Source organism: Megascapheus bottae, chromosome 9, assembly GCF_031878675.1.
Source record: "Megascapheus bottae isolate mThoBot1 chromosome 9, mThoBot2.hap1, whole genome shotgun sequence".
Lineage (NCBI taxonomy): Eukaryota > Metazoa > Chordata > Mammalia > Rodentia > Geomyidae > Megascapheus > Megascapheus bottae.
Window position 1 is genome coordinate 39,462,858 of NC_143517.1, and position 25,781 is coordinate 39,488,638.

General features: G+C 39.0%; 1 protein-coding gene across 1 annotated transcript in view; it reads right to left on the reverse strand.

Moving 5' to 3' along the window:
• Stk3 (serine/threonine kinase 3) overlaps positions 1 to 24,190 on the reverse strand; it is a 254,561-nt gene extending 230,371 nt beyond the window's left edge. Inside the window, exon 1 of the mRNA XM_090339129.1 lies at positions 24,117 to 24,190. The gene's annotated coding sequence lies outside the window, so the exon portion shown is untranslated. The remainder of the gene's footprint in view (positions 1 to 24,116) is intronic.
• Between the last annotated feature and the right edge of the window lie 1,591 nt (positions 24,191 to 25,781).

Sequence of the window (25,781 nt, forward strand, 5' to 3'; positions counted from 1 at the left end):
CATAAATAAATGTGCACAGCGCTAGCCATCTGATTATTGACAAGAACCCAAAGTGCACATTGGAGGACAGATTAAACTCTTCAACAAATGATGCTGGGAAAACTGAGGATGCACAGGCAGAAGATTGAAATTAAATCCCTATTTCTCACTCTTCACTTAGAATTTCAGGTCTTAATGTAGGACTTGAAATTTTGAAACTACTACAGAAAAGTATAAGGAACATATTGACATAGGCAGTAACTTCCTGACTAGAACTCCTATAGCTAAGGAAATGATATGGATTGACAAATTTGACACCTAGCACACACACACACACACACACACACAATATATATATATATACACACATGTGTAAATATATGCATGTATACATATATTTGCATATATATGGCATGTATTAAATACCACAGTGTAATTTCTAAAAACAGTTAATATACACATCAAAAATGAATTAGAGCAATTTAAAACAGGTCCCATTGTCAGCACTACTGAGAGAAAGGAGGAAGATAGAGGGCAAAGAAAGGTGAATATGCTTAAAAGACTTCATGCACATGGGAAAAGTAAAACAATGAAGTCTATGCAGGACAGTGATTGAGGGGATGAAAGCAGATCCAGATACGTTTTGTGTGTGTGTGTGTGTGTGTGTGTGTGTGTGTGTGTGTATGTGAAAATGAAACCTCTGGAACTAATTTATACTAATATATTACATGCATATATACACAGACACATATATATTCAAACATACATACATACATACAATATTTTTGTGTATGCATCCTGGGGCTTGAACTCAGGGCCTGGGTGCTGTCCCTGAGCTTGTTTTGCTTAAGATTAGCACTTGACCCATGGAACAATTTCTGACTTTTTCTGAGTAGTTTATTGGAGATAATCTTTTTTTTTTTTTTTTTGCCAGTCCTGGGCTTGAGCTCAGGGCCTGAACACTGTCCTTGGACTTTCTCAAGGCTAGAGCTCTACCACTTGAGCCTCAGCACCACTTCTGGCTTTTTTCTATGTATGTGGTACCGAGGAATCGAACCCGGGTCTTCATGCATGCTAGGCAAGCACTTTAACCTCTAGGCCAAACTCCCGGCCCCTGGAGATAATCTTTAGATCTCAACCTTCTGAGTAGCTGGGATTACAGACATTAGCCACCAGTACCTGGCCATACATATACACAATTTTTTTGCCAGTCCTGGGCTTGAGCTCAGGGCCTAAGCACTGTCCTTGGGCTTTCTCAAAGCTAGAGCTCTACCACTTGAGCCTCAGCACCACTTCTGGCTTTTTCTCAATGTATGTGGTACCAAGGAATCGAACCTGGGTCTTTGTGCATACTAGGCAAGCACACTACCACTAGGCCAAACTCCTAGCCCCATATACACTATTTTTTAACGGGGACAAATAGTTTAGTCAGCAAATTGTATTGGGACCACCAAGTAACTATGCGGAAAGGAAGGGAGGGAGGAAGGGAAGGAATTGGACTCTTAATCATGTCATAAAAATTTTTGGGTCAAAACTAGTCAAAGACGATTGGTAAGGGATGGGGAGAGGAAAGTTGGAAGAAAAACATGGGAAGGAGTATTAATGTTCAAGAAGTAATGTACCCACCACCTGACAAATATAACTGTAACACCTCTATAAATCACGCCAACCAAAAAAAAAATTGGTCAAAGACAAAAATATAGGAGCAAAAATTATAAACTTTTAAGCCAGGCATCTGGTAATCCTAGCTACTCAGGAGGTTAAGCTCTGAGGATAGTGGTTCAAAGCCAGCTCAGGCACAAAAGTCCATGAGTCTCTTATCTCCAATTAACCACCAGAAAACTGGAAGTGGTGCTGTGACTCAAGGGGTATGGCGGTAGTCTTGAGCTGAAGAACTCAGAGACAGTGCTCAGGCCCACAGTTCAAGCCCCAGGAAAGACATATCAAGAGCAGGTGCCAGAAAAGAAATAATAAGCATTAAAAATTTAAACTATTTTAATAAGGAACTCAGCTAGAATACACAAACAACTTACAAAATAATAGTTTAAAAAAGCCAAATTTTAAATGAGCATATAGACATCCAAGCAAATGACACAAATAGCCAGTAAGCATATGAAAAGCTGTTTTAACATAATTAATCATAGGGACAATGCAAATCTAAGCTACTTCATGAGCATTAGGCTGGTTAGCATTAAAATATCAGGTAAGAATGATATTGATAAAGAGGTGGAAAATTTAAAAGCTTGTTTGTATAAAATAGTGTGATCAGATTGGAAAATGTCAGCGATGTAAGATTACCATTCTGACCAAGTGTATGGTAAGGAAAGCAAAGTGGAGGGGTGGGGAGGGAGACAGGAAGGGAGGAAAGGGGAAGTGAACTAAAGAATAGGAGGCTGCTTCTGAGTGGATGGAAATGTTCTAATATTGATGGTGTTCATGATTGCCTCTACTTATGAATACAATAAAACCATGACATTATATACTTCAAAGGATTAATTATATGGTGTCTGAGTTACACTTCAATAGCTGTTAAAAATAAATGAATAATGATCAAATCTACTCAGTTACTATATTTGATTACTTCTTAAATATTAAAAACATTTGAACATCTAACTACAGATTCTTAAAGTTTTAGCTGTATGGATCTGTTTACTTAGCAATTAATGAAGCTCAAAGGAGTATTTTCAAATATTGTTACCTGGGAACCTAGAAGTTCTAGTTATGACTCTAAACATAAGTATAGGATCTGTCATGTCTTTCACAGGGGATTTATTTGCCTTATAAACAAAGCAAGAGTGCTCAGTTTCTATGAGAACAGAATAAAGAGGAAAGATTCAAAGTTTTATTTGCTCATTGTTTACAGAAGTATGCTGATGAATAAAAGGCTTAAACTTGAAGAATCACTAACCTTCAAAGTTCTTTTTTTTTTAAAGAAGAAATAATGCATCAAGTCCATTTGACACTCTTAAGGGTGACATTAATGATCACAGTAGAAATCAAATGAGCATTTCAAGTTGAAATTAATTGCTAGATTAACGAATGGCCAGAAGAAAAAAAAATGAAGGTTATTTAGTTAAACATAAAAGAAAAGCATAAATCCTAAAGAAAGAGCTATAAGGAAACCTGAATAGGAAAATGTTTAAAAAAACACACAACAATTAAGAGGCAAAAACAGAAAGTAAAGAGAAGGAAAAGAAAGACTTGTGTGAAATATTTAACTAGGTGCTAGAAAATATGATGTAGGTTTTTGGTTTTGTTTTTCATTATTGCAGTACTGGGGAATCAAACGTTAGAGCCATGAGCATGCTAGGCAAATGGCTACCACTGAACAATGTGATTTTGATTAGGTCTTTGGGGGTGTTTTGGCCAATTTTTAAATTTTGTTTTTTATTGTTGGCGTAATGTATAGAGGGGTTACAGTTACATTCCCCAGGTAGTAGATGCATTACTTCTCACACATTGATACCCCTTCTTATGTTTTTGTCCCCATTTCCCTCCCCCATCCTCTCCCAATCATCTTATTTTCTGCTTTTTTAAGCAGAATACATTAATGTATTTTAATGTATTATAAGGAGTGCATAATAGCATTTCCCTAAACATTTATACACATATATGTATGTGCACACATACACACATATATAATTTCCCCCCATTTTTTAAAACTAACTTTCCCATGTATTTGCCAATGGCTGCATGTTCATATAGACAATTTTATCATGTAATGAAATAATTTTTAAGTAAGATGGATCTCTGGAGCTCTCTTAATTGTCAAAGAACATTTGAAAACTGAGATTATAGATGTGGTTATTATTTTTCTAATCTTAAGTAATCGTGGTAGAAAAATCAAACCTCTAAAAGAGAACTAGCCACACATCAACAAAAAAAAAAAAAAAAGATTGCTGCATATTAGTCAGTTACAGCAAAGCCTACTTGGCCTCCGTAAGAAGAAATACTGCTTGACTACTCTATAAAAGTTTCTTTGGAAAGAAAGTGAATTTGTGAAGAAAGGGAAATTGGGAGTATATTTTATTCTTGGAAAAATCTTAAAAGATTTTTCACAGCAATAACTACTTCTTAATTGAGTAATCCTAGAATCAATCAGAGGGTTTTTGCTATGGATCAAGAATTAATGTCAAAAGTACTAAGGCATGGAAATTATTAAATGGAGAAGTGTAAATTGTGGAATTTCCCAACAAATCAATTCTAGGTCAATCTAATTTAATGGTTTATTATGCTTTGGAAAGGAAAGTACAACAGTAAAGTTTCTAAATTTGAAAATGAGACTAAAGTTTTACAGGGAATGATATGCCAAAATGACAGAAATAAACTATGCAAAACAAAAATGACAGAAGAATTCTGGCTTAAGTATAAGTTACCAAACACATTACTGGAAAAATTATCCAAATTCTAGTTAGAGATGAGATTTAAGTTACAATGGAGTACAGGAATCCAGGTGTTGCAGAGGATATCCTGCAGAGATACCTGATGTTCTGATACTCAAAGTTCAAAGACCAGACCAGTATTGTTTGAAATAAGCCAGCGGGTATTGTTGATTACTGTATCCACAGAGAACCCTGTTGTCATTTCTATGAATGATTGCATATTCAGTTATGACTTTTCTGCCCTGTGCAATAATACCATGTCCTATGAATATGCTTAACATAAAGACAGAATGGGGGTTGGCTACATCATTAACAAGAGCACAGATTGCATTTTCTGAGTTCTGTTATTTTCTATCAGAAAATAGAAGGTGTGACTCAGACACTTTCTGAGAAGCTACAAATAAGACACTCTTTCCGATTCAGCCATGACAGGTGGAAGGTCAAGCGGGTAAGATCACGAGCAGGAACTAGTACAGCTGACTAGGCAATGCACAGAGAAAAGATGCATGGAAAATGAAATTTAGCTTCATGTGGACAAGAATTCTGAGTAGAACAAAACTACAGAATTGGAGTAATAATGCATTTTCTCTCTTCTTAAAGCAAGACACTAACAGACATTGGTTTCAGGGGTGTTAAACTGTACTTGTAGGGCTAAGATCACTATTGCCAGGATTTTGATAACAAAAATCCAAACATAAGAGCTACCAACTCTACTTGCCAGGATTAAAATCAAGTTAAGCTCAAACCAATACACAGTATAACCAAATGAGGGAAATGCTTCACCCGCCTGACCTGGGATCGAGCGAACCATCACCAGCCATAAAAATTCGCAGGCCTCTTCAATACCATGTTAGTCTAGGTTCACAATGGTTTCTTAGCCAGGAAAATGGGTTTTTCATTTGGAGATGGCTCAAAGCCAGACTAAGCAGGGCTTTTGGAGGCATGGAACTCTCAAATGTCACCAGTCACAATCAGTGCAATTTCAGCTTATGTGATTTGCATTAAGGCAATCATTTAAAGAAATGAAAAGGCAAAAATGAGGACACTGGTGTCAGAAGAACTGCAAAATCCATTAAAATGTCATCTACTAAGGGGGGAGTCAGGTGACCTCTGCTAACTCCAAGCTGTTCTATTAATATACTAAAGGCACGACTTAATTGGATAAAATGACAGATGTCTAATATTTCTCTTCTTACATACACAAAACAGGTTCAAACCAGCCTTGAAGAGATTCCAGCACTCTTACCCTGTAGGCTGGCCAATTTAGTCTGCAGCAAAGAGGCCCTCCCAAACATACCAGACTCCCTGGAAATATGTTAAGTGGTACTGATCATCATCAGAGAAGCCAGTAATGTCAAATGTGTTTAAAAAGTGAGTCAAATGTGAGGCTGCCACCCTCTGGGTAGAGACACAGTTGATTTCAAGAGGATAGGGCTCCTGTTTCATGGTGTGTGGGATATTCCCCCATCAACGATCTCACCCAACAAGAGCACCTCAGGAAAAGAGGAAGTTGTTTTCTTTTTGTTGTTACTTTCTGGCTTAATTTCTCTGTGATCAGAGAATATCCCATGCTGAATTTTAATCCTGAAAATTGTATTCGGACTTACACATGTCAATTTTGACAATTGGTCTATGGGTATGAGAAAATAGTGTGTGCTCAAAAGTTGTTTGGTACTGTGTTCTAAACATATCAGTTAAGTTATAGTTAATTTTTTTTAAAATAGGCCTGTGCTGGTGGGTCACACCTGCAATCTTAGCTACTTAGGAGGCTAAGTTGGGAGGATTTCAGTTTGAGGCCAGCTCAGGCACACACATGGGATCTCTAATCAACCGCAGCTGGGCAGTGCGGTGTGCACAGCTAGCAGTAGTCTGAAATCAGAAAGATACAGGCTCCAGACTGTCCACGAGTCTCGATCTTAACAGAAGAAGTTGGGCATTGTGATGCACACCTGACATCCCAGCTTTGGCAAGAAGTATAAAATAAGTGAATCATAGTCCAGAAGTGCATCTGAACAGGACGCAGATCTTATTTCAGAAATAACTAGGATTGGTGGCTCAATGTGAACACATCCATCTAGCAACCATGAGTCCCTAAGTTTAACCCCATCTCTGCCTCAATAATAACAATAACAACAGCAGCAGCAACAACGCAAATAAAAACTACACTGCAGTTCTATCTCACCCCAGTCAGAATGGCTATCATCAAGGAAATAAACAACAGCAAATGCTGGCAAGAATTCAGGGAGGGCAGAAAGCTTTATAGACAGTTAGTGGGAATGAAAATTATTGCACCTGCTATAGAACTCAGTATTGAGATCCTGCACAAACTAAAACTAGAACATATCATTCCTGGGCCTATATCTGAAGACATGTTAAATCCACACATAATAGAGTTACCTGCACACATATTTATGATATGTATACCTTCATGTATATATGTTCAGTTTCAATGCTTTAAAAATATATCTGTGAAACTTCGGTAGCAGAAACACCAATTAAAGAAATAGTGAGCATGGGCTGGGAGTTTGGCCTAGTGGTAGAGTGCTTGCCTAGCATGCAGGAAAACCCAGGTTGGTACCACAAACATAGAAAAAAGCCGGAAGTGGTACTGAGGTTCAATGGTAGAGTGCTAGCCTTGAGAAAGTCCAAGGACAGTGCTCAGGCCCTGAGCCCAAGCCCAGGACTGGCAAAAAAATAGTGAGCAGCAGAACTAAAGTTATTCCTTAATGCTAAAGAAAACTTTCATTTATTTATTATGCCAGTTCTGGGGCTTGGGTTCAGGGTCTACGTATAGTCCTTGAATTTTTTTGCTTAAGGCTAGTGTTCTAGTATTTGGCCACAGTTCCACTTCTGGCTTTTTGCTACTTAATTAGAGATAAGAATCTCACAAAATATCCTGCACAAGTTGGCTTTGAACTTCGATTCTCAGATCTCAGCCTCCTGAGTAAGCTAGGATTATATGTATGGGTCTCCAGTGCCTGTCTAGAAAAACCTCTATACATAATTTTCTTCCAATGAGTAACTAATAATTAAGATAGCAGATATTTTCCTTGAAGTGAGACATATCTATATAAAGTCAAGTAACCATATAAATAAAATATAGATAGATAATATATAGAGATTAGATATACATATATAAATATACACACAATGCAGTATAACTAACATATATTGGATTCCATAGAATGAATTTTGTATGTTATCACATTTGTATGTCATCTTCACTACAGTTTTTAAAGAAGTAAATATCATCCTCTTAATTTATAAGGTGGAGAAGCACAGACTCTGTAATGTATAGTAGACTACTGGGAGACAGATGCAAACTACTGATGCTTATCTCATAACTTATAACCTAGATCCTATATTACTTAGGATTCTTTCAATGTGACAATCACCCAATTGAAATTAACTTAAGGAAAGTAATAATTTTGGGGACTCCCCAAAATAAAACTAAAAGCTATACCTTTCTACTAGAAAAGTATATCTAGTTTCTAGCATGGGTTACATCCATGAATTCCTTCATGATTCTGTCTCTGCCTCCTGGATAAGCATGCTTCACATGGTAAGCAAGATACTCTCCAGTATCTCCAGCCTTACACACTATATAGACCCCCAAATCCAGCAAGAAGAGAGTTCTCCCAGTTGCCCTGACACAAAGCTATGGAGAGGGTTCTGGTGGATCCAGATTGGACCATATGTTCAGCCTTGGACCAACTGATATGTCCAGGGAGGACAATTCATTTTGTGACTAGAGGAGATAAGAACATTGCCAAACAAATCCCATGAGATGAATTTCTCACAAGAAACTGGAGCTCTGTTACCGAAGGAATAGGCAAAAACAAACAAACAAATTCTCCTTCTATTCATATGAAAGATTTCCTGGGAATGAAAAAGTGGTAGGTAACTAAGTATTGAAGTAGCATGGTTTTATGATTTTCATGTAATACATGAATGCCTTCTTATTTGGTCCTTACAACAAACACTGTGAAGAAAAATTATCTTCACCGATGTGGGATCTGACCTACAAGGTTAGCAACTTATTCAAGGCCATACTGTGGACCAACTTGAACAAGGTCAGTCTTACACAGACCTTTTGGCATCCCAAGAAAGCAAGCTGAAGAAGTCTTTCTATGTTGTATTAGTTTTTCTGTTGCTTGTTTGTTTGAAACATGGTCTGAGCATGTTGCCCAGTCTGGCCTTGAACTTACAAATCTATTGCCCCTGCTTCTCAAGTGCTGGGATTACCAACGTAAGCCACTATATCCAGCCACTGTATCCATTTTTTTTTTTATTTTTGTGGGTCATGGAGCATACACTTTGGGCCTGGACACTGTCCCTGAGCTCTTTAGCTCAGGGCTACCCGTTGAGCCACAATGCCACTTCCAGTTTTCTGGTGGTTAATTGGAGATAAAAGTCTCACAGACTTTAGTGCCCAATCTGGCTTTGAACCATGATCCTCAGATCTCAGCCTCCTGAGTAGCTAGGATTACAGGCATGAGCTACCAAGTCAGGCTCACTATATCCAGTTTTAAGTAGGGCCCTTGCGCAGCGATAGCCTCCTATAAATCCAAAGTGCAATGACTTTAAACTCTCAGCCAACTGGTTTCATTAGGTACAGAACGCTATTAGGAACAGTAGAATCCATCTGTGTATTACCTTAGATGATTACAAAGTATCAATCCCAGGAGAGTCCTGTGATTGCTCTGGAGTGGCCATCACGTACATTAGCCGCTAATTTTTCATTAAGGCCTAGAGCCCTCTCACAGAACAACACAAACTCTTCTCCTACAGTGGATAGAGTCCACAAGCTGCCCTCCCCAGCTGTAAATCCATGTGTCCACTGGCTGTGTGTTACTGCCAGCTCACTGAGGCTGCTGCTACTTGCTCCATCCACACCCTGGAGTTTTTACAACACGGTGCTTCGATTTCTCAGGCATGTTGCTGATGTTACAGAAATTCCAAATTTTGTGAAGTTCTCAATGCACTTACTGTTTGAAAGAGTATGTATGTCCCGTTTTGGAATGTTGTCTATGTGGAATCCAGAAACTGAGCATTCATTCTTCAGGGCCAGGGGCAGCCCTACATCGTCAACAATGAACACTCACTGTAAGCCTGTTGTGTCTAGGGCTGTGGACACCCACCTACGTGGTGTAACGGCCTCTTCTAAAATTGGTTCCCATATTGTGACCACTTAAAACAGACTGGAAAGTCAGGTGCCTCCCCATCCCCCATTCAGGCCAAAAAGAGGCATTCACGCTGGTCCTGGGCACAGTCCGTGAGCTCTTCAACTCAAGGCTAGCGCCTACCACTTTGAGCCACAGTTCCACTGTCAGGTAGTTACCTGGAGATAAGAGTCTCACGGACTTCAGTGGCCAGGCTGGCTTTGAACTGAGATCCTCAGATCTCAGCCGTCTAAGTAGTTGGGATTATAGGCATGAGCTACCAGCACCTTGCTCAGCTCAACTTTTAACAAGATTCTTCCTGTGGCAGTAAGACTTAGGATTGCTGAATTTTGACGAGGAAGAGGTCATCAGAGATACAAGGAGCCTTGAGAAACCCAAGAACAATGCCCAGGTGCTGAGTTTAAGCCCCAGGATTAAAAAAAAAAGAAAATTTAGAGGAAATGGAGGCATCTTGGGGGACAAGCTCATCTCTTTCACCACTGCATTTTAAATGGATCAGGAGATGCACAGAAGAAAGTGGTTAGCACTCCGACTCTGGAGCCACCATGACTGGCTTGGACCCTAGCTTTGCTGCTTGTGAACCTTGGACAAGCATTTGACTTGTGTTTCAATTTCCTCATTTGTAAAATGCAGGTAATAATATTATGTATGCCACAGAGTTATTATGAGGTTTAAGTGAAATAACAGGGCTGGGAATGTAACTCAGTGCTATTCTGTATTGCCTAGCATACACAGGCCTTAAGTTGATTCCTTGGGGGTGCACGTTACACAGGCCAGTGAGAGAGAGAGAGAGAGAGAGAGAGAGAGAGAGAGAGAGAGAGAGAGAGAGAGAGAGAGAGAGAGAGAGAGGGAGAGGGAGGGAGAGAGAGAGTTATCACAGATGATAACTCTAGGATAGTTCAAGAATCCAGATTTTTAGGTGGCCTGGGATAACTCTAGAAATCTTCCAAATGCCAACCACACCTAAACCTTCATGACATAATCCTGGGGGCAGAATAAGTAAAAAAGAGAACTGTTCAAAGAGAACTGTTCAACTGTTATTGTTTGCCAAACAAAATACTTTTTATTGAAGTCAGCTTTTGCAATGTCTTGGACAGTGCATGAGTAAAAGCTATGTAAATCCCAAAAAAATGCCTAAGTTGGGTTTCATAATCCACATCCCACAGCCAGGGAGGGAGGTCATGAACCAAACGGCTGCAATCTCACCACCACTGCAGTCTCAGCGCCTTGGGATGGAACACAGGTTGCTAAGCATCAAGCACCGGAACATGACTCTTAGGTGTGTGGCCAGCATGGAAATACCGCTCCCCACCCCCACCCCAGCTTCTCAGTGATTCAAGTGCATCCTGCTTCAGCTCAGTTCTTACCACATGTAGTCAAATGAAAATTTAAAAAAGACTCAGGAATTTAAATCAACTACTCTCTTTAGAAATGATTTCTTTTTTTTTTTTGTCAGTCTTGAACTCTGGGCACTGTCCCAGAGCTCTTCAGCTCAAGGCTACCTCCCTACCCATTGAGCCATAGTGCCACTTCCGATTTTCTAGGGGTTAATTGGAGATAAGAGTCTCAAGGTCTTTAGTGCCCGGGCTGGGTTTGAACTGAGATCCTGAGATCTCAGCCTCCTGAGTATCTAGATTAAAGGTGTAATCTAGCCTGGCCCTAGAAATGTTTTTTTAAGGAGAAAAAGATTTCATTTTGTACTGAGTCAAAAGGTGTCCTCTTAAAAAAGATAGGTTCATCTAGAACCTATGAGTTGCCTTTGCAGATGTAATTACATTATGGATCTCAAGATGAGGTCATCCTGAGTAACCTGGGAGTGTCTTAAATCCAAGGATAGGCATTATTATAAGAGAAGGGTAACTGGGTGTGGAGTCTCAGGGCTGTAATCAAAGCTACTTGGGAAGCCAGGGTAGGAAAATTGCTGCTCAAGGCCAGCTGGGCAAAAAGGTTAAGCCTCTATCTCAAATAGCAAACCAAGCATTTGGTATACACCTGTATTTACAGATACAACAGAGGGAGAAGTAGGACTAGCAGAGTCTAATGCTGGCCTGGACAAAAGCAGGAGACTATCTGAAAGAAGAGTGAAAATTAAGAAGGATAGGGATATAGCTCAAGCGATAGAAGGTAAGGTCCAGAGATCTAACCCCAGTACTTCTAAATCATAAAAGGAGAGAATTTGAGACACACAGAGAAGAAAGTCACATGAATATAGAGGGAGAGGCAGGAGTTAGACAGCTACTACCAAAAAAATGCCTATAGCCACCAAAAACTGGATTGGCTTCAGAGTTTCTTTGGACATTTTCAATATACACTTCTATCTTCCAATACACTAAAAGAACAAAATGTGTTCTTTCAAACACCAAGTTTGGGACCAGGAGTTTGGCCTAATGATAGAGTGCTTACCTAGCATACATGAAGACCAAAGTTCAATTCCTCAGTACCACATACATGGAAAAAAGCAGGAAGTAGTGCTGTGGCTCAAGTGGTAGAGCTCTAGCCTTGAGAAAGTCCAAGGATAGTGCTCAGGCCCTGAGTTCAAGCCTCAGAGCTGGAAAAAATTAAATTAAATTAAAAACCAAGCTTGTACTAGTTTTTTACAGTAGCAACCAGGAACTAAACACTAAATATGTAGACTTGCCTCTGTGTATTCCTCTTTTTTTTTTTTTTGGCCAGTCCTGGGCTTGAACTCAGGGCTAGAGCATTGTCCTTGGACTTTCTCAAGTCTAGAGTTCTACTACTTGAGCCTCAGCACCACTTCTGGCTTTTTTCTATGTATGTGGTACCGAGGAATCGAACCCAAGTCTTCATGCATGCTAGGCAAGCACTCTTCCACTAGGCCAAACTCCTGGCCCCACAAGTATGTCTTTATTATTCATCACAATGTTTATCCTTTATTAGATAAATTAAAATGCAAGTTTCAGACAACATGGCCCAATATTTTATTTCAAAACAATACATGACAATCATTCATCATTTAATGAGCATGTGCTCTATGGATTTTTCTGAATTATTAGAGACTTTTTTCTTTTTTTTTTTTTGCCAGTTCTGGGATTTGAACCTAGGGCTTAGGATCTGTCCTTGAGCTTCTTTTGCTCAAGGCTAGCATTCTATCACAACAGCATCACTTCTGGATTTTTCTGTTTTTGTGATACTGAAGAATCAAACCCAGGGCTTCAGGCATGCTAGGCCAGCACTCTATCACTAAGCCACATTCCTAGCCTGAATTATTAGAGACTTTGTATCTGTATTTGTGTCATAGATGAGTCATAGAGCCTCATGTCCTCTTGTCCAAATGTGCTAGTCCACATCTGAAATTGAGCCATTGTTCTGTCAAATTTCCCATGAAAAGACACAGGTCAGAGATAAATAAAACCAAAAGGTGAAATGCCTATAGAACCCAGACGGAAATAGTCCTCAATGGAGTGGCACCATAGGACATGTTCAGAGATATTGAATAGAAAGACATCAGGGAATATAACCCTTGCCTCAAGTTACTGAAGCTCCAGCTCTGCAGCAACTATTAGCTGTCACAAAGGATTCAGGCTGAATGTTAAAGAATCCTCAGACTTTCCAAGAGAAAAATCAGAAGCCTGGATTTTTTTTTTTGCCAGTCCTGGGCCTTGAATTCAGGGCCTGAGCACTGTCCTTGGACTTTCTCAAGGCTAGAGCTCTACCACTTGAGCCACAGCACCACTTCTAGCTTTTTTCTATGAATGTAGTACCGAGGAATCAAACCCGGGTCTTCATACATGCTAGGAAAGCACTCTACCACTAGGCCAAACTCCTGGCCCCGATGCCTAGATTTTTAAAAAATAATGTAATTGTCTCTTTTTGTAAATGTGAACACCTACTGCATGCTTTCAGACCAAATAAAACATAGAAACTCAGATGACCAAGTTTCCACTTGTGAGTTAGGCCTTTATAAGAAAAGCCATTCCATTCTTTTCATTTTATTTTTTTACCCCTGACCCACAACCGCATTCATAGCTATTTTTTCAAGGAAAAAAAAGCTCTTGTTTTCATTTCCTGGAATTCATTTTGATAAGTATTATTTTGAGTGATCAGAGGCATTGTGCTTTTGTGTTCCTCCTCTGAAATCCATTCTCTGAGGTGAACAAAAATCTAGGATTTAGGACACAATGCAAAAAGTTCTTCTCATTCTTTGTTGTTGAGGCTGTAGCCTTGAACACAAGATAACAGCTACTTTTGCAATCAGGTTATTCTGCCACATGGATTTGTTTTTTTAAAAAAAACCAAACTCTTCTAATAAGTAAGCACCATGCTAGGCATATAGTAAATGCTCATTGAGTGGTAGTTATCACAGATTTGATAACCTTGAGTCATTATTTGATTTCACAGATTGGATATCCTTTGAATAGTTCAGAAGTAGAATAATGTGTCACCAAGAAAATGATAGGAGAGCTTTCACTCCGCAACTCCTCACAGAACTAGATGCTCAGTGACCAGTTCTGCTGGGTCTATTCAGAGATGAAAGGCTAGTTCTTTCCATTACCTTCAAGGCTAATCATTGCCCTAGGGAACTTCCATTATAGTAGGAGAGGCAACAGTTTAGTTTGGGGGTTTCTTTATTTTAATTTTTATTATTATTATTATTATTATTATTATTGAGATAAGTCTCACTCATTTTTTTGCCAGTCCTGGGCCTTGAACTCAAGGCCTGAGAAAGTCCTCGGACTTTTCTCAAGACTAGAGCTCTACCACTTGAGCCACAGCACTTCTGGCTTTTTCTGTGTATATGATACCAAGGAATCAAATCTTGATGCATGCAGGCAAGCACTCTACCACTAGGCCAAACTCGTGGCCTGCTGAATCTTACTCTTTAGTCCAGGCTGGCCTCACCCAAACTTCAGATCTTCCCATTTCAGCCTCCTAAGTACTGGAATTACATTTATGATGCAAAAGCCCATAAAGTTCATTTTGGTCTCCCAATATGGCTGTGTGGCCCCCAGGACCACTACCCAGGCTCATTTAGCTGCTTAGAGGAATGGGTCAAGGACCAAGACAGCTCTAGAAATTCCTCAAATTGTTTTTTTGTTTTCTTTCTGTGAGAAGCAAAACAAACGAACCCCTCAAGGCCATGGCATAATCATTTTCAGTGCCCTGAAAATCCAGAGTGCTAGCATCTGCAGGGGAATCATAAATCACTGATCTTTGTTGCCATGGCAATACTCTTGTCTCTATCCCAGCTCAGAACAGAGGCACTACTGGTATTTTGGTTGGGAATGAGGGAAAGAACTCTCTCACTACACTAGGACTCAACTTTCAGCTTCCTGGATCTTGAGGTCAGGATATTTTGCTTACTACTCAGGACAAGGACATGATCCTGATAGAGCTCAGGAAAGTGGAATGTTTCTCCATTGCTGAGAAGCTGTGTGAATGAGAGCCACCTCCATCTCTGCTTCAACTTCTTTAAAATGTGAACTACAGCACCCCTGGATGTTGCCCAGAGCCAAGCAGACCAAAACAGAAAAATAGGTTTTATTTTTATGTAGACAATATGTTTGTAAATTTGCATTCTAAAAAGTTAGAAATGTCCTTGAGTTAAGCTGCCGACTCCTTCCAGAAAAAGATAAAGGATCTTCTATTCTACTCAGAACAAAAAGATCCTGGCTATCGTGTTTAAACTCTAACTTAGCCTTGTATTGTTATCTAAGAATTTGTTACTCAATTCGTAAACTCTGTTAGCTAGAATGACTGATTCAATAAATGTGATTACAAATAATATTTAATCTGAAAAGACTGTATAACAACTATATACTATCATGTAATATAAAAAAAGTTCAAAGTACATTCTTTAAGGATGTGTTTTGGGTGATTAATTGGAGATAAGAACCCCAGGCTTTCCTGCCTGGGCTGGCTTTGAACTGAAATCCCCAAATCTCAGCCTCCTGAGTAGCTAGGATTACAGGCTTGAGTTACCAGCACCCAACCAATACTTTTAAAATATTTGTGACAGTAGTGGTGCTTGAACTCAGGGCCTAAGTGCTGTCCTTTAGTTCTTTCGTTCAAAGCACTACCACTTGAGGCACAGAGTCCACTTCTGACTTTTTGGTAGTTAAATGTAGTTAATTGTAGTGTAGTAGTTAATTGTATTTGGTAGTTAAGAGTCTCTTAGACTTGGGCTGGGAGTCTAGTGGTAGAGTGCTTGCCTAGCATGCATGAAGATCTGGGTTCGATTCCTCGGTACCACATACATAGAAAAAAGCCAGAAGTTGTGCTGTGGCTCTAGTGGTAGAGATCTAGCCTTGAGAAAACCCAAAGAGAGTGCTCATGCCCTGAGCCCAAGCCCAGGACTGCCAGAAAAAAAAAGAAGTCTCAGAGACTTACTATGTTCCGCAGATCTCAGCCTCCTGAGTAGCTAAGTTTACAGGTATGAGCCACCAATGTTTGGCTTCTTTTCCAGTTATTTTAAAATACAATCATAAAATGAAAGAAGTGTAAAACGTGAGGCAAACTGAGAGTATGACTCCATTCTCTAATTTTGCAGAAGAAGAAACAGGGCCTATAGCTCTGGGTGAAATGACTTAAAATGGTTCTACTAAATTATAACTGATCCTCTTGGAAAAACAACTATTGATAGAGAATTTGTCTAGCAAGATGGCCATCATAATTTGGTACCTTTATGTAAACACTTCTCCCTTCTCATGGTGAATGTGTTGGCATAGAGTCTATAAAATATAAAGTATTTATACTCATTGAACCTAAATGAGATGAACTTGAATCCTGCTTGTATAAACTAAAACATGAAAATCTAATATCAGTAGGTTACCAAAGTCTATTTCAGAAATGGGCTGAGCTGACCTAAGATCTGGTCTATAACTTTCCGTGTCACAAGCATCCAGGGTAGTAACATTCAAGAGTTTGGGGTAACAATACTCTAAACTTTTTATCATTTGTTTATTCAATAAATATTTTTAAATAAATGCTCACATCAAATTTAAACATGTATAAAAAACTTGGATAATAATTGATTGTCATTATATGCCATGTACAAAGAATAGAACCAAAACCTGAGCCATCCTTCCTCTTTAATATTTGAAAACTTACTCTCCCTAATTCTTCCTGAATCTTCCTCAAAGTTTTATCCTATTATGGCCTTTTATTTCTTGTTTATGTCTTTTTTTCTATTAATTGCCATATCATACATCTTGGAAACAGAATTATAAGTTGAAATGATAAATGTTATCTTATTTTCTGTGGCCATAATCCTCTAGGTATGAAAAATGCTCTAATCTTACTGACCATTGTAATTCTTTTTTATTTACTTATTGTGCATTTAGGAATCTCCTTGTTTGCTTGTAGGTGATGCTGTACCATTTGAACTTTACTTCTAATCCAGTATTTTGCTGGATAATTGAAGATGGAGTCTAGTGAAGTTTTCTACATAATCAGAGACACTCTAGGTCTCAGCCTTTGAGTATCTGAGATTGAAAGCATAAGCACCTAACAACTAACTATAAAAATTCTTATTAGTATAAAAATGGGATTATATCATGGGGAACGTAGCCTAGTGGTAAAGTGTTCTCCTAGCATGGATAAAGCCCTGACTTTGATTCATTAGTACCACATGCACAGAAAAAGCTGGAAGTGGCACTATAGCTCAAATGGCAGAGCATTATCCTTGAGAAAAACGTGTCCAAGGACCATGCCCAGGCCCTGAGTTCAAGCCTCAGGACTGGCAAAACAAACAAAAAAAGGAATTATAATATTTGATTAAAAATCATTAAACATAAGAAGCATTTTTTTTTGTCAGTCATGGGGCTTAAATTCAGAGCCTGGGTGTCTATGAACTCTATCCTCAAGGCTAGTAGGACTCTACCACTTGAGTCATAGCTCTACTTTGATATTTTTATTTCTTTTGTAGTTTAGTGGACTTTCCTGCTAGGCTGGTTTCAAACCAGCTGGTTTCAAATTTTTAACTGCTAGTGGCATCAGTCACCAGCACCAGCTAAGAAACAATTTTTTAAAAGAAATGTATTTCAATGAGCATTTTTTTCAATTAACTCATATATCCATGAATACAAGTTAGAGCCAGAATTTGGTTTCCTATAACCTCTCTACCTTGCTTGCTTGTTTGGGGTCATTGTTGTTAAATGAGTGTAACAGTAAGAAATCACAATTACAGAGCAGATTGAAACAAGGAATTTTGCTATTGCAATGTTGATGAGGTTTCTAATTTCTTCCAAATTATACCTGAACAATTACATGTCATCAGAAATTATATTTAATGACCCAGCAGACAGTAAATGGGTTAGACCTTCCCTTCAGACTACTGAAAGCCAAAGTTAGAAGCCTCTTTAATTTACATTCGGGCTTTTTGCTTAGCCACAGGAATCTCTAGATTTCTCTACTTCTAAAATATCGACCAAAAACCCTTCACCAAGTCTCATTAAATTACCATTCATTACACTTACCACTCTTTCACTTAGAGATATGCTTTATCCTTAGGGCTTAGCCAAGATCAGGAAAACAATATCAATTTTAATTTCATTTTTTGCCAGTTCATTTTTTTCAGTGAAATGTTCATAATCAGCACATACTTTAAATACAGTTGTCAAAACCCAAGAGCTGAATATGCAACACATCCAAATTATGGAGGTGACCTGCCAAATATCCTCCATGTCAGTTCAATTAGCAATTAGCCTGTTTTCACTTTACAACATGACTGGTTCCACTTCCTCAATTCAAATTAATATCGTAATTCCTGTTTCAAAACCATTATTTGTAAAATAACTGAAATACCTTCAGGAAAATTACCATAGAAGATTGCTTAAAGGACCAGTAGAATGCTCACCTAGCATGTATGAAGCCCTGGGTCTGATTCCTCAGTGCAACATACACAGAAAAAGCTGCAAGTCCCAGGACTGGCAAAAAAAAAAAAAAAGGATTGCTCAGAAAAGATTAATTTGAGCCAGGTCCAGTGGCTCATGACTGTATTTCTAGCTACTCAAGAGGCTGAGATTGGAGGATCGTGGTTCAAAGCCAGCCTAGGCACTAAAGTCTGTGAGACTCTTATCTCCAATTAACCACCAGTAAGCTGGAAGTGGTGCTGTGCTCAAGTGGTAGGGTAGTAGCCTTGAGCTGAAGAGCCAGGGGACAGTGCCCAGGCCCAGAGTTCAAGTCCCATGACTCCCCAAAAAAGATTAAATTGTTTTAATTATAATTTAATTAGAATACTCATTTTATAGTATGTTATTTAAACATGATATGCAAGATGATAAATCAATTTATTATGGAACTTATAAAGATGTAACATGATGTATACTGAAGATTTAGATTATTTGTAAAGTCAATAGTACCCTAAAAAGCACAGTATTCCTTGAGATTTATTTATTTCCAATGCTGGTGTTTATCTTCTGGGAAAAAATAGGCACAGAAAATAATTTCATTAAGAGAGTTTTACAAAAAAGGAAGTAAATCATTGCAAAAGACATATCTGATAAAGGACCCATATTCAAAATATACAGAAAACTCTAACATTCAGTAATAAAACAAACAATTCTATTTAAAAGTGGGGAAAATCTAGGCATTGTGGAACATGCTTATAATCCGAAAGATCTGAAAGACAAAGACAAGAGGATTTGGAGTTCAAAGCCAGCTTTGCAAAGGTGAAAGACTTGGTTGCAAGAACAAAAGGGCCAGCTCTTTTGTTCTACTACTACAGGGTGCTTAGCTCCTGTAGTAGTGTTTCCTGGGATATGCAAGGTCTTAGGTTTCATCACCTGTCTTGTGGGGGAAAAAATGTACACACAAGATCTCACTTCCCCAGAGATTCATGAAAAGATATTCACTAGTATGTGTCATTAGGGAATTACAAATTTAAACAATGGAAACCATACTTATTCCAATGGCTAGCCCATTTAACAGTTCATGTGGTATTTCATGATAGCCAGACATTAGGATTGAGGTTCAAGACCACTTTGGACAAAGCCTCAAGATTTTTCCAAATAAATCTGCGGAAGAGAGCTGGAGGATAATGGCTCTAATGCTAGACTGAGCATTTGCCTAGCAAATTTGAGACCTTGAGTTAAAACTCCAGTATATAACAAAAACAACAAAGAATCCCAAAGGAGACTGAGTCTCTTTCCCAGATTTCTTTTCTTTTTCCAATTCTGGGCCTTGAACTCAGGGCTTGGACACTGTCCTTGAGCTTTCTCAAGGTTAGTGCTCTACCAGTTGAGCCACAGCACCACTTTTGGCTTTTTCTGTGTATGTGTTACTAAGGAATCAAACCCAGGGTTTTGTGCATGCTAGGCAAGCACTTTATCACTAGACCACACTCCCAGATTTCTGAAAAAGGAACACTGAATGGAGTTTAAATTCAGGTCTTAGTCTGAAGCCAGAACAGTGGTCACATATAAATTATGTAGGAAAATTTCTGTATATTGGGAAAGGAGACTAGATAAAGCATTCTAAGTAGATTGTTCTTGTCAGAGCAGGTATTTCCTCAAGGTATCTATATGACAGCATATAAGTTAGACAGTCAATCAGGATACGGTGATGAAAATGTTCCACAGTATCTCTCACTAGCTAGGTATAAAGTCATAGAATACTAGTTTCTACAACTCTAAGATTCCACCTCACTCCAATTACAATGTCTAGGATCAAGAAATCTAATAACAGCAGATACTGGAGGGGATGTGCCCAGGAGGGATCACCACTACACTGTTAGTGGGAGTGAAAACTTGTTCAACCACTATGGAAAGAAGTATGGCAGTGCCTCAAGAGACTAAACATAGAACTCCCCTGTGAGCCAACAATTCCACTACTAGGCATTTATCCAATCATCCAGAAACAAGGACATACTAAATCCACTAGCACAACGATGTTCATTGCAGCACTATTTACCATAGCAAAGATATGGAACCAACCCAGGTGCCCCTCAGTTGATGAGTGGATCAACAAAATATGGTATTTATACACAATGGAATTCTATGCCGCTGTCAGAAAGAAAAACATCGCCCCATTTGTAAGGAAATGGAAAGACTTAGAAAAAGATCATATTAAATGAAGTAAGCCAGACTCAAAGGAACATAGGCTCAATGGTTTCCCTCATTTGTCATAATCAGTAGAAACCTTGGGCTCTACTAGCAGATATTTACAATACAACAAAACCTAGATACATAAGGCCATATAGAATGATGCTAAATGAAAGGACCTCCAGGATATAGAAACAAAAGTCATATAAGGAGTGATTGTTGTCCTTAATGTACTATTTACCTCTCACCTCTTTTGCTGTCCCTTGGTTATCTAATATTGTTACAGTATTTCACCTGGTTATCTTATATATTGTATATATGCGTATTTGGTTATTTGGAGTCAGATAGGGAAGGGGGGAAAACAAGATGAGGGGCGGGGGTGGGGGAAGGGAAATGGGGACCAAGACATGAGAAAAGGTATCAATGTATGTGAAGTAATGTACCTTCTATCTGGTGAATATAATGTAACCCTTCTATTAATCACAATAAAAATATATAAAGAAAAGAATGCTAGTTTCTAATTTTCAGTAAGATTACTGATAAATTCAGTGCTATAAGATTCTCATTTCTATATATGGGATCTATTTTTTCCTCCCATTCAAGTTTTCAGCCTTCAGTAGATTTTATTGCTACTTATATTCTGGAATTCCAGAAAGATATACCAGGATGTGTATCATTTTACCACTGAACTACATGCTGAGTTAGTGTTTGTATTGGTAGGAGGGGGGCTTACAGGGGAGAGGGATGTGCTGGTAGTAGGGTTTGAACTCAAGGCCTTGAGCTCTTGCTCAGCTTTTTCATGCACAGCTGGCATTCTACCACTTAAACCACATGCCTACTTCCAGCATTTTGTTGGTTAGCTGGAGACAAGAGTTTCAAGGATGTGTCTGCCTGAGTGGGCTTTGAACTGTGATACTCAGATCTTAACCACTTGTGTAGCTGATTATAGATGTGAACCACTGGGAATTCTTTTCAGTTAAAAAATATAGCAATGGTACTCACTAGACTCTATGTTGAAAATGACCTATACAACTTGTAGGTGGGAATGTGAAGGAAAAACTGGGGGTAAGGGTGACATTGTCTAAACAGTAATATACTCATTACCTGACTTGCATAACTGTTACCCCTCTGTATACCACCAATATAACAACTAATATATATATATGTACATGTGTGTATAGAGATATAATTTGGAGATAATTTCAGACTTTTTAAGTTGTAAATATAGTTGAGAATTCCCAGATTTCTCAAATATTAACAAGTTACTTTTTCTGGTGCAGAAATGCAATGGATTGAATGTTTATGCACTCCAAAATTTATATATTGAAATTGTACCCCAAGGTGATGGCATTAGGAGATGAGCCTTGGGGAGGTGCCATGTCTTTACATAATTGATAGCTCTGTGAAACTCTCCTGTCTGAAATGTATCCCACTTAGTTATGACTAGTTCATTTGTCTCCCCCATTTTAATATAAACATTATGAAAGCAATAACTAATTTTTTTTTACCAGGCTTGGGGCTTGAACTCAGGGCCTGGACTCTGTTCTTAAGTTTCTTTTGCTCAAGGCTAGCATTCTACTATTTGAGCCACAGTGCCACTTCCAGCTTTTTTTGTGTGTATGTGATACTGAGGAATTGAACCCAGGGCTTTTTCCACTAAGCCACATTCCCAGTCCAATAACTAAATTTTTTAAAAGAGTGAAATTAAAAGGAGGACTATTTGAGAAGAGGGAGCTGCATGGGAAGGAAGCTAGAAAAGGTAATAAGAGGTAAAAAGAAGTTTGAAAATATCACAATGAAACCTGTTATTTTGTATAATATACACTAATATGCATGGAGAATGGTTTTGTGTAAGCCCAGACAATTGTCACAAAGCTACGGATCCAGCTCACAAGGTTGCTGCTGGCCTCTCTGTCTTTGATGCAGGTGTCAGGCAGATGAAGATGAGGGTTGGGGGCAGTAAAAGACTTCAATAAGGAAGTAGAACTGAGGCTCCTTATTCTGCAGGAGAATTAGAACAATAGCTGAATGCAGGCCTAGAGAAAGATTTGAAATCTGAGTTTTTGGATAAAACAAGTAGGGAACTTGGGGTGCTGAGAATGCATGGTCCCCAGTACATGCTTTGCATGGATAGTTTTCATACAGTATTTGAAGCTTGCTTTCTGGACAATCAAGGGATAGCCTGATTTATTATAAGATAAAGGTTAAGTTTCATAGTCTACACCAGTGGTTTTCAAAGAGTGTTTTTCACTTTTTAAAGAAGTAGACTATTTCCTCCAAAGGAAAACTTGTGTGGTGTGGTAATGTGTGTGTGTGTGTGTGTGTGTGTGTGTGTGTGTGTGTGTGTGTGTTTCTAGGAATTGAACCCAAAGCAGTTGGCTTGTTAGGCAAGCACTCTACCCCTGGAGCCACATCCACTCTTTGTTTTTGTAATCATGGTACTTGAACTCAGGGTCTATACACTGTCCCTGAGATCTTTTTGATCAAGGCTAGCACTCTACTACTTTGAGCCTCAGCACCACTTCTGGTTTTCTGATGATTGATTGGAAAATAAGAGCCACATGGGTTTTCCTGCCCAGGCTGGCTTTGAACTACAATCCTCAGATCTCATCTTTCTGGATAATAAGATTACAGGTGTATTTTGTTTTTTAGATAGGGTTTCACTAACTTTGTTATGGTTCAAACTTGAGATCCTCCTGCTTCTGCTTCCTCAGTAGCTAGGGATTACAGGTGTGTGACACTAAGCCTGACTTCTCCAAAGGGAACCTTCAGTAAAAGTGTAAACAACCAAAACAAAATCAAGTTGTTCTGATAGGAGCCAAAGATAGGGATCCTAGATCCTACAGTGTTAGCCTTGCAATACACACACACACACACACACACACACACACACACACCCCTCCTGATGGTTCAACATCCAGATGTTGAAGCAGCAAAAAGGAACTCACAGATTTAGTAGCAATTTTCTCTATTGAGAAATTAGATCGGATGTCCAAGTTTTATGCATGCAAATTATCTAGAATTATCAGGTTTCTATTAGAGGTCATCTGAAAAAAAAGTAAACTTTGAGTTAGCACAACAGTAATCATTTTCCATGCTCTGCCTAGGTGCCCCCCTCCTCATTTATAGCTTCTATAATTTAGCTGGTGAAGGTTTTTCCTCTAGTTTAACAACTAAACTGGAGCCAGTCGGGATTAAACATATGAACCAATTTAGAGTTTACAGTGCAAAGATGAAAGAGAACATGCCAGCATCTTCTGCTCCTCCATACAGTGTTCCTAAGAGCAGAGCTCAGCCCTCATCCCCTCTCCTGTACAAACTCGGAGGCGAGGCCAACCCAGTATAACTTAAAACAGAGCAATCCTGCAGCCCTCTCTGACAAATTATTTCAAAACTAGCCAGAGCCAATGCAACTGTCCTTACCAGTTTCATAAAGGAATTGCCTGGGAACCATTCCTTTTCAGACCTAATTATAAAGTCAGTTTAGAATTACAGAACAAGATGGCATGAAAGCCAGTGGTCACCAAGCGGAACAAACAAACACGCAAAGATAAAATGCAGTGAGCTCTCACCGGAAAATGGCTGCCAGCCACAGGAGAAACAGCTCTCTTTCAGCCAAGTCGGGGGTGCCCTGGAAAACTTCACATATCTTCAGGGAGATACTTCCCAGAAACCCTTTCCACTCCTCTCCTGTATAAAGTACTCCTACAATAAACAAATAAACTACATTTCCCAGAATTCTTTGTGTTTAGGCCTGGACTATGTTCTAAACAATTCTGTCATTGTCCAATAAATAAATAGTTTAAATATGACAACCTTTTGACATGTAGAGTTGACTCAGCTGATTCCAAATCTTATTTTTTATCACTAATGCCCTTGGGCATGTTTTCAAATATCAAACAACCAGGCTCAGCAAGGCATAATAGAACAAGAGGGTGAAGCTCTTTACTCTCAATCTTATGTATTGCACTTCATTTAGTTCAGTGATCTTTAAACATTAACATGTGTGAGAATCACCTAAAGGGACCTTTTAAAGCATAGATCTGGATGCAATAGCGTGTGCCTATAATCCTCGCTACTCTAGAGACAGTGGCCGGGGAGTAAGGTGATTGGCCAGCCTAGGCATAAATGCTCTCCAGATTCCATCTCAACAAATGACTGGGCACTCTGATACATGACTGCCATTCCCAGAAATATGGGGAAGAACAATTAAGAGAATCATAGCCGCATAAAGCAAGACCCAACTGAAGGCAACCAAACCAAAAGTGGGCTGGAGGCAAGGCTCAAGTGGTAGAGTGTATAATGCTTCCCTAGCAAGCATAAGACCCTTAGTTCAAACGCCAGTATTGCCAAACAACAACACATATGGCTGACTCTCTACCTTCACAATCTTGGATTCAGCATTTGGAGGATGGGAAAAAGGAGGGGAGCAGGCTAGGAATGTGCACAGCCAGCAAGTTGCCTAATGATGCAATGCTACCAGTCCTTGGATCACACTTTAAGAGTCACCGAAGGCAAGTCAAGGTGTCACTCAAATAATAGAAAAAGCTAAAGGACAGGAGCCAGGCTCTGAGTTCAAGCCTCAGTACCAAAACAAATAAATGAATGAATGAATGAATCAATCAATCTATAAGAACCACTGAGGGACTGGGAGGAGTAAAACATGCTTAACACATGTGAGATCCTGGGTTGAATCCCAATACCACAAAACTAATGAGATGCTCTACATGCCCACTTTCAAATCCATGTGGGAAATGAGAAGCACCCCATTACTGATTCTAAAGCTTTGCCCTAGCAGTATCTGGGAGATATACAGACCCACACAGTGGGGAAAGGTGAAAAGCAGTGGAAGAAGAGTTGCAGTCCAAGTGGTAGAGCAACAGAATAAAGTCCTGGGTTTAATTTCCAGTACCAGCACCAAAAACAAAAACACACATACATGTACAAAAGAATTAAGGCAAAAAGCTTATGATGATGTAGAAACTACACAGTCATGTTCAATAGTCATCTTCTGTTAAAAATTTAGACTTAGAAAATCAAATTGCACAAGTTAGTACATCCACCCTCGTGCAGAGACAAAGAACTCTAATGGCAGGGTCTCCACAAAATGTTCCAGACACAATGGGAGTGAAATGGGATTCATGGGCTTGCCAACACCAGAAAGTCAACATGGTTCAGATTCTTACTAGATTTTCCACTGGCTCCTACCTTTTCACTTTCACTACATTGACTCCATT